The sequence below is a fragment of the Stenella coeruleoalba genome, assembly GCF_951394435.1.
Source record: "Stenella coeruleoalba genome assembly, chromosome: 6".
NCBI lineage: Eukaryota > Metazoa > Chordata > Mammalia > Artiodactyla > Delphinidae > Stenella > Stenella coeruleoalba.
Window position 1 is genome coordinate 19,336,659 of NC_137151.1, and position 12,353 is coordinate 19,349,011.

The 12,353-nt window shown below is 43.2% G+C and overlaps 1 pseudogene across 1 annotated transcript; it reads left to right on the forward strand.

The window, feature by feature from the left end:
* The first annotated feature begins 3,067 nt into the window (after positions 1 to 3,067).
* Positions 3,068 to 10,793, forward strand: LOC307188064 (RAD52 motif-containing protein 1-like; annotated as a pseudogene). The gene is made up of 6 exons (XR_013831746.1): positions 3,068 to 3,170; positions 3,773 to 3,936; positions 7,056 to 7,173; positions 7,551 to 7,719; positions 8,673 to 8,770; positions 10,417 to 10,793. The product of XR_013831746.1 is annotated as an RAD52 motif-containing protein 1-like (transcript).
* The last annotated feature ends 1,560 nt before the right edge of the window (positions 10,794 to 12,353 follow it).

Here is a 12,353-nt window from a genome sequence, read left to right on the forward strand (position 1 = left end):
GCCATTGTTAGTAGTACAGACGTTCCCTGCCTCACCATCCCTGTAACTGTGATGCACTCCTGGCTGTCTCCTCCTCTATGGGAACTCAACACGTCATGGGATACACAATCCAGGTAAGTCTGGTCTAATCCCCTTCTCTGAAAGCTTGGGGGATTGAGTGCACTCTGTTACTCTTCTGCTTATAAGTTCCCCCACGAACAATAAAACCCTACTGTATATTTGCACAGTAGGGGGTTGAGGAATTTCGTGTCCAGGAAAATCTGTGGGTTGTTGGCATGGCAAGTATTGTGGTAGAGGATAAGACTTGGAGCCAAGGACCGAAGTCCCCAATCGTTACGAGGGCATCATTCATTAATATGCCAGTTCAGTATATTGAGGGTCTCAAGTCTGTCTGTTTCAACCCCTGAATCAGACAGTGTATTGATTATCTGGTGGTATGTAACAGATCACACCAAAATAGTGGCTCAAAACAACAATAAACATTTATTGCTCACAGTTTCTGTGTCAAACCTTTAGGAATATCTTGGGCAGTTCTGGCTCTGGGTCTCTCATGAGGTCCTCAAGATATCGGCCAGGGCTGCAGTCATCTGACGGCTGGACTGAGGCTGCAGGGCCCACTTCCAAGATGGTTCACTCCCTTACCTGGCTGCCAGGGTGGTGCTGGTTGTTAGAGGGAGGCCTCATTTCCTCCCTGCATGGGGCTGTCTGTCCACCTGCTACTTGATTGATTGTCCTCACTACATGATGGCTGGCTTCCTCCAGAGGGAGCTGTCCAAGAGAGAGACAGAGGTTATTATTCCTCTTATGGCCTGGCCTCAGAAGGCACATAGCACCACTTCTGCCACATAGCATGGTTAGAAGTCAGTCACTCGTTCCAGCTCACATTCAAGATGAGGGGATTTGGACGCCACCTTTTGAGGAAAGAAGAGTCAAAGAATTTGCGGATATATTTTAAAACTACCATAGACAAGAAAATAGAAAGCACTCTAGATATTTCAAGCAAAAAAAAAAAGCCAGAAAGAGAGAAAGATTATATCCAAACAGTTGGTGCTTAGCATTGAAGGGGCTAATGGTGGTGAAAGTTGGGGATGGGGGCATTGTAGCACTAGCCTTCAGGTTACTTCATCGCAGCTGCTTTCCATAGACTCAAAACTGCTGCTGCCACTCAGAAGTCAGGAAACTTTGGGAAACCACTGATGAGGTCATTGCAGCCCCAAAGCCCCAAGGGTGGTGACTAGATGGGGAATATGGAGTCTGCTGCAGAGGAGGAAAGAATGATTTCCATCTGCTTTCCACCTTCCAAATTTCACACAAGTACATTTTATTGGCAGAACCCTGCTGTCGAGGGGATCTGTGAAATATGGTTCCCAGGCTTCCAGCACCTGCAGAGAAGGGGGTAGAAATGGGTGTCAAGAGCCAACCAACACTATCCAACATGCGTCCATATACAGGTATGGTGAGGAGGCACCGCCTGTACTTGGAGAATTCCTGGAGCCCTACTCCTTTGTTTTTATAGGCTTATGGGTGTCCAAGTCTTTGTAAAAGGCGGGTGGTGTCTACATAGAATAACATGGTGGAGAGCTAGCTGAGTCACAAATCTGGAAGGTGTCACTGTAGTTGGGCAGCAGGTGAGGTACTGGTTGCATGCAGTCAGCCCCAGAGGTGACTGGAGAAACACCTGGAGTTCATCCTTTGTTGGTCTCTGGAATGTTCTCACTGCAATGAAAGCTGAGAGCTGGGTAGACTGCAGGCAGTGCAGCATCGGAGAGAACATAGCTGCCATTTAAAAGGGCTGCCAGAGGAAAGGTGTCCATAGGGAAATATCATTTCTCAAAATATGGTCTGTGGCCCTCTACACTCAAACATTTCTGGGATGCTTCTTTAAAACGCTGATCCTGGGACTTCCTTGATGGTCCAGTGGTAAAGAATCCGCCTTCCAGACTTCCCTCGTGGAGCAGTAGTTACGAATCCGCCTGCCAATGCAGGGGACATGAGTTCGAGCCCTGGCCCGGGAAGATCCCACATGCCGCGGAGCAATTAAGCCTGTGTGCCACAAATACTGAGCCTGTGCTCTAGAGTCTGCGAGCCACAGCTACTGAGCCCTCGTGCTGCAACTACTGAAGCCCTCTTGCCTAGAGCCCATGCTCCGCAACGGATTAATCCCAAGTATACTTGAGTACCTAATAGAGTATGAGTGTAATAGGTACCAGAAAAAGGATGATAAATCTGTAAATATTGTTCATGAGGTGTTCATAATCTATCTGGAGAAGATTATGGAGATAATCTCCATACACAGATAATGGATACAATGAATAAATGGATACATACAATGAATGCAATGGATGATATGGATAATAAATCTATAGTTATTGGTTTAAAACAGTATCAAGATCCAAGTAATTCCTCCAAAGTCAACAATTTTTGAAGTAAAAGAGCTCAGAAGTGGGTAATGGGTGGGGATAAGGGTCTGATATATTGAGGTGGAGAAAGTCGTGGGGATGGAGAAATGTGCTCGGTGATTTGGGGGTACTTTAGGAAAATGAGCTAGAAAATAGCTTTTTAAGAATTTCATACTAGACTGTTGATGGCTTTAATGTTATACCTTGATTTGCATATTCAAGACTCATGAAAACACTCAAGTTGAAGGATTGCATCTTTGGTGGTCATTTCTCACACACAGTCGGGAAATCTAAATTTTTAAAGTTCAGTGGATAGTTAGCGCTAACTACTTGGTACTCTAGTCTTCTCTGGGAGTTTGAAGATGAAGCCAGCTGCTATAAAGATGTCCGCACCATTCGATCCCGTAAACTCACACTTTGGACTCTACGCTAAAAATACACTTGAATAAAAGCGCTAAACTCCAAGACTTCTGGCCACCTGGGTTGCAGAAGCAGACCTAGAGAAAGAGACAAGCCCGGAGTGGGAGGGTCGAGGGAGAGGTCCGAGCACCGCCCTCGTCCCACTCCCACCAAGCTGGATCCGCCCCTCAGGCTCCCGGTTCTAAAAACGCGCGACGCGCGTGCGCAGGCGCAGTCCGTTTGCGCCTCGAGCCGCGCACGCGCAGTGGCGGTAGGCTGGTGGAGTTGGTACCTTTTCCGGTTCTCACAGTGGGTGAGAAAACCTTGCTGGTGTGGGAGCTGCGCTCTGGACCCACGGCTGAGGCCTTGCAAGTGAGCCGAGCCGGGGCGGAGGGAGGGGTGGAGGAAACTGCCCCGCGCCCCAGTAACTGGGCGCCCCGGGGTACTGCTTCAGTACCTAATTTGCCTGTGGTCTCCGCTGAGAGGAATCGTAGTTCTAGAGCCGACCTGAGCAGTCAGCTCTTCCCCATAGATTTTCGAGAGACAGTTCCCAACAGACGGCATTGCCTCTTTTTTTTTTTTTCTGCGGTACGCGGGCCTCTCACTGTTGTGGCCTCTCCCGTTGCGGAGCGCAGGCTCAGCGGCCACGGCTCACGGGCCTAACCGCTCCGCGGCATGTGGGATCTTCCCGGACCGGGGCACGAACCCGTATACCCTGTATCGGCAGGCGGACTCTCAACCACTGCACCACCAGGGAAGTGGTGGTGCATTGCCTCTTAATGCTTCTCGAAGCTTAGGATTTCAGAGGGAACCTTGTTCATGAAATGAGAAGTGTTTGGAGTTGCAAACTCACCACAGTTGCCTGTGGCGAAAGGCTGGGGGAGTATAAGGGAATGGGCGGTTTGGTTTCCTGGGCCTGAAATTTACTGCACTTATTTAGCGTGGGACCACCCTACAGCATTCTCTGTTCACAGTGTTCTCCCAGTTTGGCCTTCTGTATTCGGTCCGAGTCTTCCCAAACACAGCAGTGGCTGGTCCTGGGTTCTATGCCATCATCAAGTTTTATTCAGCAAGGGATGCCCACAGCGCCCAAAAGGCGTGCGACCAGAAGCAGCTTTTTCACACATCTCCAGTGAAGGTGGGTCCAAATGTGGAATTCCTCGCTCTACTGGGATGAAGTGCTGAATTTAAAACTAATAGGCCATCGGGAATTCCCTTGCGGTCCAGTGGTTAGGACTCTGCACTTCCACTGCTGAGGGCCTGGGTTCAATCCCTGGTCGGGGAACTAAGATCCCGGGGGGCGGGGGGGGGGAAGGCCAGCGTTTGTACAGCACTGTGGTGTACAGAATGCTCTCAAATGCACTGCTCCACTGATCCCCCAGTTCCCCAGTTCTTTCTTTTTTTTAGATGAAGAAACTTGAACTCAGGATGGTTAAGTGACTTACGTAAGGTTCATGACAGTAAATGTGGAAACTAGAGGGCAAACCCAAACTTAACTGATGTTAAACCGAATGTCATTTTATGCTGCCCCTTAATTTAAGAAATCTTCACAAGAGTTTTCCTTATATTTACTTTTATGTGGATTTTAAATATGTGAGGTTGACAAAATTTTTTTTGGTTAATTAATTAATTTATTTATTTTTGGCTGCGTTGGGTCTTGTTGCTGAGCGCTGGCTTTCTCTAGTTGTGGAGAGCGGGGGTTCCTCTTCCTTGTGGTGCGTGGGCTTCTCATCGCAATGGCTTCTCTTGTTGCGGAGCACGGGTTCTAGGCACGCGGGCTTCAGTAGTTGTGGCACACGGGCTTAGTTGCTCTGCGGCATGTGGGATCTTCCCGGACAAGGGATCGAACCCGTGTGCCCTGCATTGGCAGGCGGACTCTTAACCACTGTGCCACCAGGGATGTACGGAGCTTGACGAACTTTTGTCAGATGTAAGATAAAGGAGGCTTCATCATCATCATCACTCTCAAACTGCCTAATCAGAACTCCCTTCAGATTCCAGAAAATGGTTAAAATATTCTTTAATGCATTGTAGGAACCTTATTCCATATCAACATGCCATCCAATTTTACTTCCCCAGAATTAACATTTCATTATATGCCTCCATTCAGCCACCATTCCTTTTTCAAGGACCTTTCCAATTCCTCTGAATACGTGAGTGAGGCTTAGATTTCCCAGACCTTTCCCTTTATAATTGTGTGTCTTCTCTGATTGGCTTCTTGCTCTGGCTACTTCCTACTGACCTTGCTGCCTCTTCTCACCCATATTTCTTTACTCACTGATTTCACCTTTATTGAATCTGAGAACTCTCCTCAGATGGGACTCCATGTACACTGCCTCCCACTTCTGTACCCTGTTTAACACCCTCTTCAATCCTGGCTGTACTCCCTGGGATTGAAATGATTTTGTTTCAGGCATTCTTGTTTTTGCAGACCCTGCGACCATTTCACATAACCACTCAGATATTACAGATGGTCCTGGAAAGATTATGAAACAGTTACTTGGTATCAGTTGTGAGTAATGGGTTCTTTTCTTATATTGGACATTAAGACCATTCCATAAGCGTAGGTTGTGAGATTTTCACAGCATAAAGCCCGTCACTGATAGAGTAATGAAGAAAATGTTCTCCAAGTCACTATAGAGTTGAGAGGAAAGGGCATTCATATTAGATTTCTTTATTTAATGCAGAGCCTTAGTTTACTACCCACAACGCCGAAATTTTTCCCTACTTTACTTATGCGTTCTTTTTCAATTTTATTTATTTATTTGCTTGCACCGGGTCTCAGTTGCAGCAGGTGGGCTACTTAGTTGCGGCTCAAGGGCTCCCCAGTTGTGGCACGTGGGCTTCCCACTTGCAGTAGGCAGGCTCCTTTTTCTGTGGCTTACAGGCTCCTGAAATGTGGCGTGCAAACTCTTCGTTGCAGTATACATGTGAGACCTAGTTCACTTACCAGGAATTGAACCCAGGCCCCCTGCATTGGGAGCACGGAGTCTTAACCACTGCAGCAGCACGGAAGTTCCAATTATGTGTTCTTTTATTCATTGGCAGGTATACATACTTCTTATCTTACTTCCCCTGTGCTTTTTATAAATACAGAAAAGAGAATAACATCTTAAAATAAAATGAAGGAAAGGGCTAATGCATCTGAGTTTTTCTCAGTAGCACGAAGGGAAAGGATTGCCAGCAAGAGCTGTGGCAAGGTTATCCCAGATGTCAGCTGTCTCTACTACCTAGGGGCTCAGAGCCTTTCTGAAGATACCTAATTGTCCAGGACAGCTCCATCAGACTCACCGTACAGGGCCTAGCATCCCATGCGACACTCAACATTTAAAAATTAATCTTCATTTCTCCTTCCCCGCAGGCAGCTTCAGTTGGAGAAAGTAATTTCATTTTCTCATATACTCATTCATTCACTCAGTCAACAGACCATCACTCCTCTATTGTATGCCATGATCTATGCTTATTTCTGGTAACAAGGAAAGAATAATATATGGTTCCTTCAAGCACTTAAGGAGCTCATAAACTAGTGACAGAAGAAGATGCACAAACAAATCAATAAAGAATTAACAATGCTTTGACTTTATTTGTATTATTTGAATTTTTATGACTATATTTATATACCATACCCTGTTCAAAATGGAAATGGACATTTAAGAAAGAACTAGTGATATAAAAACTCCGCAGTAATATGTAAGTTCTTTAGAGAGTTAAGACTGGAAATATTTGCACTCTCAAAGAAGCCTGTTAATGCAGATGAACCTCTAATTCTTTTGGTTCCTTTATTTACATTCATAGAGGTATATGTATTCCCTCTTCTAACAGGGGTTAGTAACGTGGGGAGGGGGTGCTACAGATTAAGCTCCTAATTCGGTGGCAGGTCCATCTTATCTCCTCTTCAGGTCATATTCTCAAGCAGGAGCTACATGATGAGATGAGTAAAATAGTTCACTTCTTTTCCTTACCCCCAGCCCCATAATAGGCTTCTGCTGGGCTTCCTTGGTTCTCTCATCATTACTTTCACCACCAGAGGTCAGGGAACCTTCTGGATAATCAGGAGTCCTGGAAATGATGCAGAAAAGTACTGACCTAAAAATAATAAATAACATTTATTTAGGGATCATTGTGAACTCATTGCTTAAAATTTCCTTACTTAATCTTCACAACCACTCTATAAAATTGGTATTGATAAATCTCAGTTATATCCAAAATGAGTCTCTATGTAGGGTTGTGATATTTTTAGGTCTTTTATGTCTTTAGGTTCATCTCTGCACCAGACCTAAGGCGGTTCAAAATAATACACTTGCCCTAAAGAGCTCCAGATGCCAAGAATTGGCAAATTACTACTTTGGGTGGGTGGTCAAAAAGGATCATCAAGGTAAACTCTTTAGATTTTCTTTGACTAACCAGACTCCTTTCAACATTGAACTCCTAGACTTTAGATAGAAGAATAGAACAGGGCTATGGGGAGGAGATGTGAGATACTTCCACATGGAAGTATCTGAGCATTGGCCTGCCACCTAGAATTAGTGATAATCTCAATGACTTGGATGGTCGTGTCCATAATTTTCTCCAGTATTTGTATGGTATATCATAAAAAAAATAGTTGTCTGTATCTAGTCATTCATTTGCAAGTCTCAGTTGATTTTGAAGGGATAGCATACCTGAACTATTACCTGGGATTGCTGGAGTTTAGTATTTATTTCTAACAACAGAATATGTTGAAGTCTAGCCTTTACTTCAAAATCCTAACAGCTTCAGGATCTTTCTAACCTTGAAGAACGGGAAAATACAGATATTGTGACACCACTTCAGAAGCAAAGCCTGAAGTTCTTCTGTGCTTTAGAGGTGGTGTTGACCTCCCACGAGTGCAGGAGTCCTGGAGTTGTCATGGCTGAGGAACCTTTGGATAAGTTGGAAGAAGGTCTGTTTTCCAGTATGTGAGTGTGTGGGGTGGTGAGCAAGTGGGATTTCTCTTTTTTCCTTTCTTTCTGAAACTCAACTTTTCAGATACATCATCACCTTTTCTAAGCAACTCAAGCCCTGGGCAGAATTTTTCTGCCCGACAGTATAGGTTTTTATCTTAGGCGATACCTGAGAGCACCTTAAACTTTAGAATTTTAGAAATGACTACATGCCAAGAAGCTTAGGAGGAGGGAAAATTAGTTAGGAATTTTTTTTTTTGGTTTATAATTATTTTTGTGCTAAAATAGTCCTTCAAATACAGATGTCTTCTGGCCTTCAGTTATCCCAACAAAATCATTGTCTGAAGATTGAAATAAACTCATGTGTAAATGTTCAGTCCTTTGCCTCCTACAAAAGGGCCTGAGCAGAATATGTAAATGTAGATCCCTAGAAAGGGGATTCCGATTGGTACTGAGTTTTTTCCTAGAATTCAAGGCACTTGGCCTTAGGATTTTAAGTCAGAGGCAGGGCTGTTAGCGAATGGGGTTGAGGAGGCTCCACCATTCGCCTGAGCGGGTGATGCTTGAGGAGAGGCCAGATCATCTGCACTACCACCAAATCTATCTCACTGTATGAATCCAGCCCTTTACGCACACGAGAGCAGGGTCTGTAGCAGTGTAGCCTCAGCTTGTGTATTGTATCTGTGAGTAATATGAGATTTGTGCCACGTTTGGTTTGCATTTGCCATGGAGTATTTTAGGAACTTCCAGAATAGATCTGAGCAGTAAAAATGTGCCATGCCAGGGTATACCTGCAACAGAGACATTCACCCGTACCCCAGTGTTGTGCCTGCCTTTAATCACTGAGGTTATGATCTAAGAATCACAGATGCATTTTTAGTTTTAAACATATAACCTAGAAATCAGTTATTCATATGGGCATTTTAAATTCATCTGTTTTGGTTGGATTTAGGGTCATTATCATTCCGTATAGGAAGGAAGGTAACCCAGAAGCTTGCTATTCAGAAGATATGACAGATGCATTCCCGAAATTGCTGATTGTGGTTTTAGGTAAGACCTTTTTGATTGTCCTTGAAGTACTTCAGTTTCAGTGAGCAAATAAACTTACTTGAAAAGTTAATTGGATGAAAATAATGGTTATCTAAAACATTACATATTCTTTCATTCACCAGATGCTTTCACAGCAGGAGTCTTACATTTGTTCTTTGTGGCATTTATGAGAAAAACGACAGCAAATATTATTGTCCCCTGTGTTTAGATGTAGAATGACTTGTCTCAGTTCATACAGAAAGTGTTTGATCCACTTCTTCCTCAGTTGCTTGCTTATCGTACAGAATAGTGTAGTGATTATAAGCCTTGGACACCTGTGTTTGAGTCCTAACCTTGTCTCTTAGATTTTGTTGTTGTTGTTGTTGCAATTTTAGATTTTTGTAGTCAGAGACATTTGTAGGTATTTAATATCTCTAAGCTGCAATTTCTTTATCTGCAAATAGGGTTAGTAATTCAGCTTACCACCAAATGGGGGATATTGTAAGAGTAAATGGGATGATGAATCTAAAAAGCTTAGAACTATGCCTGAAACATAGTAAGCAGACAAAACATATTGACTGTTATTATTATTGCTGTTTTCTTGTTGAAGAGGTTATTAGACTATGTTTTTGGAATCAGTTTAATTTCAGTTTTCATTTCTGATATATTGGGTGAGTATGATTCTTATATAATAATCGGCTACGTTTTTGTGAGCCTTGAAACTGGTCATGCTATTGAATAGCGTTGATTGTGTTCCCTATCGAGTTATACAGCAGTGAGAATGTCACAGGCTGTGCCCAAAGGAAACTTTATGATTAGTAGATTCCCGGAACAGAATTGCTCCCCTGATTCACAGCCCTGCAGGCTTAGAGACTGAGAAATCCTAGCTAAGTTGTCAGAGACCTTATTTGCTTGTAAGAGTTGACCCTGGATTGGTCTTGGCCTTCCAGCTTGTGCTATCCTTCCAGTGAAGTTTGATTTCCCTAGTCATCAGTCAGAATCTCCATCAGCTGTCAACTCTGGGTAACAACCTTTAAGAACCAAACTAAATGACTGGGTTGTTTGTGCCTAATATGCCAAGGTACTCCTTATATGTACCAAAAACTCCTTAGACTAAAAAGCCTGGTGGCCCTTGCTTGCCTTGAGGAAAGCTGTATTGTCCAAAATGTACAGGGGCCAGTTTCTGCCAGTAGAGTGTTCAAATGCTCTCTCTCTCTGTCTCTAAAGCTTTGTTCATTGTATCTGGTAGAAGTTTGGTCCCAAGGAGTAGGCACTTTTCTTGCTTCTAATAGGAAGTATCTATTATAGTCCAGTGGTATCTATCCCAGGTTTGAGCTCACTTTGACCCCCACCTAATGCCTTCCTATTTAATTGTATTGTGGTTGAACATTTTTGTTTCCACAGCTTTTTATTTCTATGTCCTTATTCCTTAGTTCTTATTTCTAAGTTTGTAAAGTTTATGAACCAACGTTGATACTTCTTATATATGTTTTCATAAATAGTTATGATAAAAACTGAAGTGTCAGATGAGGGAACTTCTAGGAAAATGCTCTTATTTTCTGCTTTTAGAAGTCAAAAGAATATCTAATTATTGGGTGCTACCATTGTATACAGGAAGTTTTAGAACAAGAAAGCTTCTGGATTGATCCTTGTTAACTTGATTTCAGAAAGTGGTAAAAGAGGTGTGGCATCTAGACCCTGTGAAGAGGTCACAGATGCTGGAACCGAAGAGGAACGACAGGGTTTAATTCAAGTATGTGGAGATAAAAGCTCAAGGGGTACACAGCCAGTGGAGCCATAATTCAAAACAACCAGCAGGATTTGGAAGACTTCGTCCTGTCCACTCATCTCTGTCTTCCTTAGGAAAGGTGAAACTCTGAAACTGATTTTGAGGCAGGAAATTTCTAGGACTTTCCCAAGTTCCGAGCCTTGTCTCTGGCGCCTTATTTGAAGTTTGGAGAACAGGATTGAGGGCCATCAGTGTACGTCTACAGTTGTGGACACAGGAGAAGACACAGACCCTTTAGAACTCCCCTCAAATAGAATAGCAGGGATTTGGGAACAAAGTAACTGTGGTCTTAAGTGTGATTATGCTACACTGTTTAAAAACTATTCATGCCTTTCAAGTAAGGTGTATTACTCAGATCTCATATATATCTTGTGTTAAATATTTTGCCAAAGAACCTTTCTGTAAACCAGTTATATGGTATACCTCGAATTAGGGATTAAGTTGTCAATGTAATTTATAAAAGAAAACATTAATGTACTGCATATAGGATTTTTATTTAAAATGAGCAAAAAATGTGTTTCATACCATTAACAGCTTAATTTGGGGCAAGATTTCTGATTATTTAAGTCACCCCAATGTTGCAAAGTTTGTTTTGAAGGGAAGAAAGTAGAGAAAAGGTGGTTATGTTCTGAAAAATGAAAAATTTTTGAAAGTTTTTCCTGTACAAAATAATTATTTCATTTCAATTTAAATCAGTCAAGGAAACTTCAAACGTATCCATGTTTGGGCTTTAAGAAGTCTAGCTTCCTGTGAAATGTGAGAGGAAAGGATTCCGTATTGATACTAAAGATTTTGGAAACCTGATTATAACAACAGATCCACTCCTAAATGAGGCCAATCTTGGAATCAGTTCCGTTTCGAAACCATTATGTGCTAGGCACTGGAAATAGGATGAAGCTCCTTCTCTCTTGGAGTTTAGGTGTTAAAGGTGTACCAGACAATTAAAAAGGAGTAAAATTAATAGATTATAAAAAGAACTGTGAAGAAAGTAAACTGGGTGCTAGTTACAGTATTTCAAGAAAATTACTTAATATGCTGACTTTAACATTCTAAGTGTCTTCTCCATGTGTGCACACAGGGTAGACCTGTGGAAAGTGACACTGTAGTTTTTTCTAGATTAATGGCTCTGTTGAGGCAATTTGGGATGGGGAAAGTTTTCCCATGGTAATGTAAAGAGCCATTCACTTGGTTTTAGACTCTCTTTCCCAGAATGAATTGCTCACCTGCACCAAATCCCTCCTACAGAAGTTCTGGAGTCATCTCTGATTCAGTGGTGACCCCCTTAAAATAGAGTGGTGAATGAATCATGAGACGTGAATACTGAGAGTTTGCAGGAAATGGCAACATTTTAGCATAATTGTAAGGAGTGTCCCCCTCCTGCCACCCTAACTGGTGATCATTTTGCAGGTCAGCTACTTTTCATGTCAGCCGTGTGGCCAAGGGAGGAAGAATGTCTCTCAGATTTCAGCTTTGAGGAGGAAAAGTTCAGATTGCCAGAAATGGACTAGCACTTTTGAATTTCCCAGAATGCCAGGTCCTTTGGTTTCCTCGGGAAGCTCTGCATCCTTCCCACCCCCCTCCACCCCTGGGCTGCTGGAGTTTGTTGCACTCGGGTCTGCAGCCCAAATCCCGCCTCATTGTTTGGGGCCAGGGTGGGCAGGGAGGGGTTTGGAAGAGGGCCCGGCAGGAGGTAATTGTCACCTTTGCAAGGGGAAGGATGGCTTGCGCCCTGGGGAGTCTGGGAAAAAGGCCCACTCTGGTGGCGCGGATTGGATCTCTGCACGAGCCTAATAATGGTGGCATAACTAAAGACTT